The sequence below is a fragment of the Dipodomys ordii genome, unplaced genomic scaffold (assembly GCF_000151885.1).
Source record: "Dipodomys ordii isolate 6190 unplaced genomic scaffold, Dord_2.0 Scaffold2, whole genome shotgun sequence".
NCBI lineage: Eukaryota > Metazoa > Chordata > Mammalia > Rodentia > Heteromyidae > Dipodomys > Dipodomys ordii.
This window is the reverse complement of record NW_012267218.1, coordinates 1,001,431-1,008,809: the sequence shown is the minus strand read 5'-3', so window position 1 is coordinate 1,008,809 and position 7,379 is coordinate 1,001,431.

Here is a 7,379-nt window from a genome sequence, read left to right as displayed (position 1 = left end):
GGAAAACAGATCCCCTCTCTGTCTCTCCAGGCCCTCAGAGGGTCACACGCTGCCCAGCTCTCAGTCTGATCAGTGCCAGGCTCTCTGCAAAAGTGCCACAGACACGCCTGTGTGCAAAGGCACCTCGACGCAAGAAGGAGAGGTGGAGGACAGCCACATCTGTGAGCAGCAGCTCACCGAGCGCTGTGTGTGCCCGGCGGCGGCTCCACGCGTGCCCGGCTGGCCACTCCTTGGATGAGCAAGGTGCGTGATGGCCGCTAAGTGTCCAGTGCCGGTGCTGTGAAGAACGTGGTTCTCTGTTCACACCTCTGCACCGGGAGAGGGGTCCCCGGCGCTGGGAGGGAGCAGGGCAGGTGGAATCTGTGGGGGGGGCCCAGAGCCCACGCTGGGGGGCGGACAGGCCTCCCTCCCCAGCAGCCCAGGTTCCGGAAGGGCCGCGCAGAGCCGGGCAGCTAACCGAGGTGATGACTGGCTTCATCTGCGCAGCTCCGAGCAGAAGGCCTGGTCCCCCCTCCCTACCGGGAAGAGCAATTAGAATGCAAGGTCACGGCCCGATCACGCGCCGGCTTTGTGTGCCTAACTCCCCTTAAATATTAGATGCAGCTGAGAAATATTAGTTAAATTATCACGGACTAATACGATCCGTTTCCTCCAGGATGAAATGTGATGAATGGGTTTTAATAAACTGAGGAGAATTATATGCATCATATTCGTGGTCCCTGTCAATTTTATTTAGAGTGAACGCCATTGCGATAATTAGTTGGTTTTTACTGTGTTCATTAAAAGCTTTTCTAATGACCTCTTGGAGGAATAAGTAAAATTAATTTCTTTCTTGAGCATCGGAGGAATTCATCAAACAAACAAAAAACAAACTCTGGGCCTGGGCGGGCAAGGGCCGTGGTGGCGGGGTCGGCCCCTCGGTCGCTGAGCGTTGGCTCTGGGGCTGGTACAACCAGACAGGCGACTAGAGGAGGGAACTGGCCCTGGGCACCCACAGGCCCCTCCACGACTTCCTCCTCCAGGCAGCCTTCCCGGGCTGCTCAGCCCTCGCGACCCTTCCCCACCCGGCCCCCATCCTTGGCCTCACAGGCTGGGCCTTCTCCTGGCCCTGAGCTAATGCCGGCAGGGCAGGAATCCTGGGCTTCCTGTCCACCTGGCCTCCTTCAGCCGGGGCCGGTGGTGCCCAGCAGCTGAGTCCGTGCCTTCATTGAGTACAGAGTGCCAAGCCCGATGGGTGTGTGCTGTCCCATGGCTGGCGGGGTGACCTGGTGTCCAGTGATCCACACTGGAATGAAGAGCCCGGCCTCTGACCGGCGTGTGGGTAGCGGAGGACAGGACAGGCCCCGGCTGTGGGCACCCCGGGCCTGGCGGGGGAGGGGGAGAGGGGGCAAGGGAAAGGAGGACGCATGTGCGGAGGCCTAGGGGAGGGGAGGGCACTGGGCAGGTCCGGTGACTGGCGGTCCTCAGTGAAGGTCCTCTCTGAACTCTGGTGAATGGTGGACACCTCTCCCATGAGGGCCCCAAGACACAGGCCAGCCTGAGGAGCAGCCCAGGGACAGGACAGTGAGACACACCAGCCTCCCAGGTGATCACACACACACACACACACACAGATCAGTGAGACACACCTGCCTCCCGGGTGATCACACACACAGACACAGAGACACACACACACACAGAACAGTGAGACACACCAGCCTCCCAGGTGATCACACACACACACACACACAGATCAGTGAGACACACCTGCCTCCCAGGTGATCACACACACACACATACACAGACACACACACACACAGATCAGTGAGACACACCTGCCTCCCAGGTGATCACACACACACACACACACACAGAGACACACACACACACACAGACACACACACACAGAACAGTGAGACACACCAGCCTCCCAGGTGATCTCACACACACACACACACACACAGAACAGTGAGACACACCAGCCTCCCAGGTGATCACACAGACAGATACACAGACACACACACAGATCAGTGAGACACACCTGCTTCCCAGGTGATCACACACACAGACACACACACATAGAACAGTGAGACACACCTGCCTCCCATGTGATCACACACACACACACACAGATACACAGACACACACACAGATCAGTGAGACACACCAGCCTCCCAGGTGATCACACACACACATACACAGACACACACACACACACAGACACACACAGACACAGATCAGTGAGACACACCTGCCTCCCAGGTGATCACACACACACATACACAGACACACACATACACACACACACACAGAACAGTGAGACACACCTGCCTCCCAGGTGATCACACACACACATACACAGACACACACACACACACATACACACACACAGAACAGTGAGACACACCAGCCTCCCAGGTGATCATACACACACAGACACACACACACACACAGACACACACAGACACAGATCAGTGAGACACACCTGCCTCCCAGGTGATCACACACACACATACACAGACACAGACACACACACACACACAGACACACACACAGATCAGTGAGACACACTCGCCTCCACCGGCCTCTGCGGTGTGCTGCTGGGTCCTGCTTGACCATCTCAGGGCCCCCATGGGACAGGCAGGGCCCCCAGACACCACCCCGAGTGGTGCCAGGCCCTCGGACCCAGGGCATGGAGCCTGCTCCGGCTGCCCGCAGCGCCCCTCTCCCGCGGACGCTGGGTTTTGAACACCTGGCTGCCAGGGGGCACAGATGCTGGCCGCCCGGCATCCTGCCTGGCAGGCCCCAGCCTTCGAAGGCGGTCAGACCCCAGGCTGGGTCCCCTCGCCCAGCAGCGTCCCAGGTGGCCCCATCCTGGCTGCCCAGCCAGCCGGCTCCAGGAGCCTGTGGGAGTCCCCTCTCCCCACGGGGGCGGAGTGGGGGGGGGCTCTCAAAGCCGCTCAGAGAGGCCTGGGTGGGCAAGTCCACCGGGACTGAGCTCCGGCCCAGCCCAGGGGCCCACAGCCCAGCCGATTTCCTGCCCACAGGCCCCCCTCCTGTCCCAGCTGCTCTGAGCATGCTCGAAACCCTTTTCCTCCTGCAGGGTGGGGGTTCGGGCGGGCTCTGCGCACGGAAGCGCCCCTCTGCCCTCTGCCCTCTGCCCGGCCCTCTTATCTTTTGCCTGCCATGGAGGAGGGACGAGGATGGAGGGCGGGAGCTGAAGAAGCTGCGGCAGGCTCCAGGGGCTGAAGGTGCCAGTGCCCGGCGCCCGCAGCTCCCCGCGGGCCCTGCCCTGCCCACGGCCAGCCCTGGACGGCTCAGCGGCCTGCCCAGCAGCCCTGCCCCGCGGAGGTGCCGCTTCCCAGCCGCCCCGGTCTGCCATCTCCCGGCCCAGCTCACAGCGGACGCCGGTGACTCTTGGGGGAACGGACATTCTGGCACCAACTTCGGTTCTCGTTGCATTTTCCGATGCATATTAGGAGAACGTATAACTACAGGAGCCGCCATCGCCGTCGCCATCTACCACTGTCAGAAAGTGACAGGAGCCCGGCACGCGCCCTTCCTGCCCGTCTGTCTGCCTCTCTCCCTGGACCCCCCTTCCGTGGGAAGGTGAGCTGGCAGCGCGCGGGGCTGCGGTGGGGCCAGGTGGACGGCAGGTGCTGAGACGTGGACCACGTGGACCACCACGTGGATGACTGGGGCCTCAGAAAGGGAGGAGCACGCACCGGGAGCAGTCAGGTCCTGTCCCAGGAAGCCTGCTTCCGAAGGGAGGTAAGTCATCAGCTAAGAGGGAGGCGTGGGGGGACCGGCCGGCCGGCGCGTGGCTGGCGCGGCGACCCTGGGCCTCCGTACGGCCCGAGCGCCACGGGGAGGCCTCTCAGGCAGGAGTGTTTGCCGGGAGAGACCGGCAGATGGGCGATTTAGCTGGTGATCGCGCCGCTCCGTTGTTTATCTGCCATTAGAAGCTGCACCTCGCTCTCGTTCGAGCCAGGCGGAGACACTCAATTAAGCTGGGGTGTGGCCACAGAGCCAGCTCAAGGCCCCGGGAGCCGGGTACACCCGGAGACGCCTCCACACCAGCAGTCAATCAGGGAACCCTAATTGGAAAGCAGTAATAAAAAGTAATTGAGTTTAATACATAATTTAGATCATTACCCGTTAAGTTAATGCCTCCCTCTTAGGTGTGGGGAGAAAATTATTTATCTCGTAGACAGAGAAGATTTCATTTGTTTTTATAATGGAATACTCGCCAATTGACTTTAATAAGAGCAGTTTGTTAAATCAGATTTTGAATTGGCACATGGATTTGAAGTTCATATGTTAATTTTTGGCATGATATATGCAGTGCTTCCATTCTTCTCTTAAAGTGGTTGGATTTATTCTCCTGGGGGACTGCCCGATCATTTTTGTCGCATATTACGGAAATTAAACCGCTCTCTGTCTCTTGACGGAGGGGATGTGCGTGCGTGCGTGTGCGTGTACATGCGTGCATGTGCCCATGAGTGTGTACTGTGTGCATTTGTGTGCACACATGTGTGTGTTCATGCATGCACACACACTCGTGCGTGCCCACAAGTGGGTGATTGTGTGCATGTGGGTACTCATGTGCACGCATGTACCTATAAGGGGCCACGTGGAGCGCGGCTGCTGCTGCGCAGGGCACTTCTCTCTTAAAAACGGTCCCAGGGCTGCACACAAACGTTCTTGTTAAATTCTGGAAAGAAACCTCCTCAGGTTCCTTCGAAGCACACAGCGGTAGGAACGCAGCTCCTGGTGCCCATACGGCAGCCAGGCCTGGGCAGGCTCGGGGGGGGTCAGTCAGAAGGGGAAGCAGGCTCTGTGCTGCCCCCAGGGCCAGAGAGGTGGCCGCAGTGTCCCTGGATCCTGGCGCTGGGGCCGGGACCCATGAGCGTGCAGCCTCCGTTTGCTTATCTACCGGAGAGCAGCTGATGGTGAAGCTGCATCCTGGGTCCATGGCCGCCCACACCCCCTGAGCATCTGCCACCCGACGCAGGCCTCTGCTCCAAGCTCATAGGGACCTGGGGTCTCAGCCTCTGGGGTCCTCTGGGTCTCAGGGACAGTCGTCGAGGCTGGCAGGAGCGGGCCATGGTCGGAAGGCCCAGGCGGACGCGCCTCCATCCCAAGACCCTGTCCTTGGTCTCCTGCAGCTAGAAAAACAAACCTGAGCTGGACCCCACCCTGGACGGAGCCACAGGGAGCAGGGGAGCTCCCGGGCCCCGCACACCCTCACGGCTCCAGCTTATGGAGGGGCCCAGCAGCTTCCAGTTCACCAGGAGCAGCCAGGGCTCGAAGCAGAGCTAGAGCGGCGTGTAGAAGTCCCACTGCTGCGTCTGTCCCCACGGTCCTTTCCCTTTCCTGTGCTCCCACCACGGCAGCACAGGTCCCAGCCCAGCACACAGATGGGCAAAGCCAGACACAGGCCCAGTCCCTCTGCCAGGCCTGGGATCACGGGCAGCGTGTACCAGAGAGGCGTGTCAGAGAGGGAATGCCGTGCTTTGTGCCGAAGCAGACACACTCCGTGGCCAGGGCCACGAGCACCCAGCGCAGGGCTCGCCTGCCACCTCAGCAGCTCGGGGCCTGGCCACCATCGAGTTCCACTCGAGGTCGAGGCCAGCACCGGGCAGGGCAGGCTGCTGCCCACCACGGCCAGGTCACCCGCCGTGGCCACTGCTCCGGAACAGAGAAGCTTGTTTACAAATTGTCCAGTGAAATTGAAGTTGCAAACACTGGCACCGGGCCTCCACTGCCAGGCCACCCGGATTGGAGGGTAATTTATGAAGATTGCTTTACCCAGGGCCGCGCGGGCCGGGCCGGGGAGTAATTCACACCAGGTTCATTTCGGATGCAGTCAAAGGCCCCGTATTTCACCGTGACAATGTAATCACAGGGCCACATTAAAAAGTCATTATTGTTTAGAATCCAGCTTGGTTTGAAAAACACTTACTATAAAATTCAACAGCCTTTGTAAATTACCGAAAGGTTTACTCAAGAACACTAGGGGCCGTGATTTAGACGCGGAACTTAGCACCGGATCGATTCCGTGGGATTTGTCGGTCCCTGCATTTATGGGGAATGATTAGTGAGTGATCAGACTCATAAACAGCCCCGTGTTGGTTCATAAATAATGATGAATTGAAATGGCACCCTCAGATTTCCCGCGCTGCGCTCTCGCCCCGAGTCTGAGAAAGACTTTGGGGTGTCACACGGAGGCATGCGCAGATCCGACCTCTCGGGCAGAGGAGAGGGAAGGCCTGCTCCTGTGCCAGGTCCGGGACCTGGACGCCGCCCCTCAGCAAAAGAACTCAGGTTCTGGGCGGGCACAGGCAGCGGGGGTACACCACTCCCACGAGCCCCACATCCTCTCCTTCACACCAGCTTCTGTCTGCTCACGCCCTCGGCCACTGGCAACAGCCGGGCAGACCAGGAGAGGAGCAAGGCCATGCTGAGCTCGGGTCTCTCCACGCTGGGGGGAGGGGTTGGGCAGCCTGCCCGCCCGGCAGCCCACGCAGCAGCCGCCACCCAGGGCCTGCATTCAATATTTCTGGAAACCCCAGCTGAACTGTGACTCTCCCCAGACCCCAGCTGGCTTGTGACCCCTCCTAGACCCCAGGTGGCCTGTAACCCCCAGAATGGTGCACGGTGGACCCCACCATGGCCTGTGAACCACACCCAAGCGACACCTGCACTGGCCGCCTCCTGTCCTCCATCTCTCCTCTCGGGGTGCAGGGACACCCTCATCCCCAGTGATGCTCATACACAGCACTCTCCAGGCAAGCTCGCTGGAGCTCTGCGAACTGAGCAGAATAAAAGCTGAACGTGAGCCAGGGTGAGACTGGAATAAGACAGGAGGGAAAGCGGCCCCGTTGAAAGCACCCCTCACCCCAGCAATGCCCCTGGGCTCAGTGCACCCAAAGCTCTCCCGCCTCAGCTACCTTCCTGCCCTTCTGTTGTCTGCCCTTGGCTCCTGCACAAGCCCCATGTGGACCCGCAATCCTGCTCAGCACAGACGGACGCCTGACCGCAGTCCCGCTCAGCACAGACAGACGCCTGACCACAGTCCCGCTCAGCACAGATGGACGCCTGACCACAGTCCCGCTCAGCACAGCACAGACGGACGCCTGACCACAGTCCCGCTCAGCACAGACAGACGCCTGACCACAGTCCCGCTCAGCTCAGCACAGACGGACGTCTGACCACAGTCCCGCTCAGCTCAGCAGACGGACGCCTGACCACAGTCCCGCTCAGCTCAGCACAGACGGACGCCTGACCACAGTCCCACTCAGCTCAGCACAGACGGACGCCTGACCACAGTCCCGCTCAGCTCAGCACAGACGGACACCTGACCACAGTCCCGCTCAGCTCAGCACAGACGGACGCCT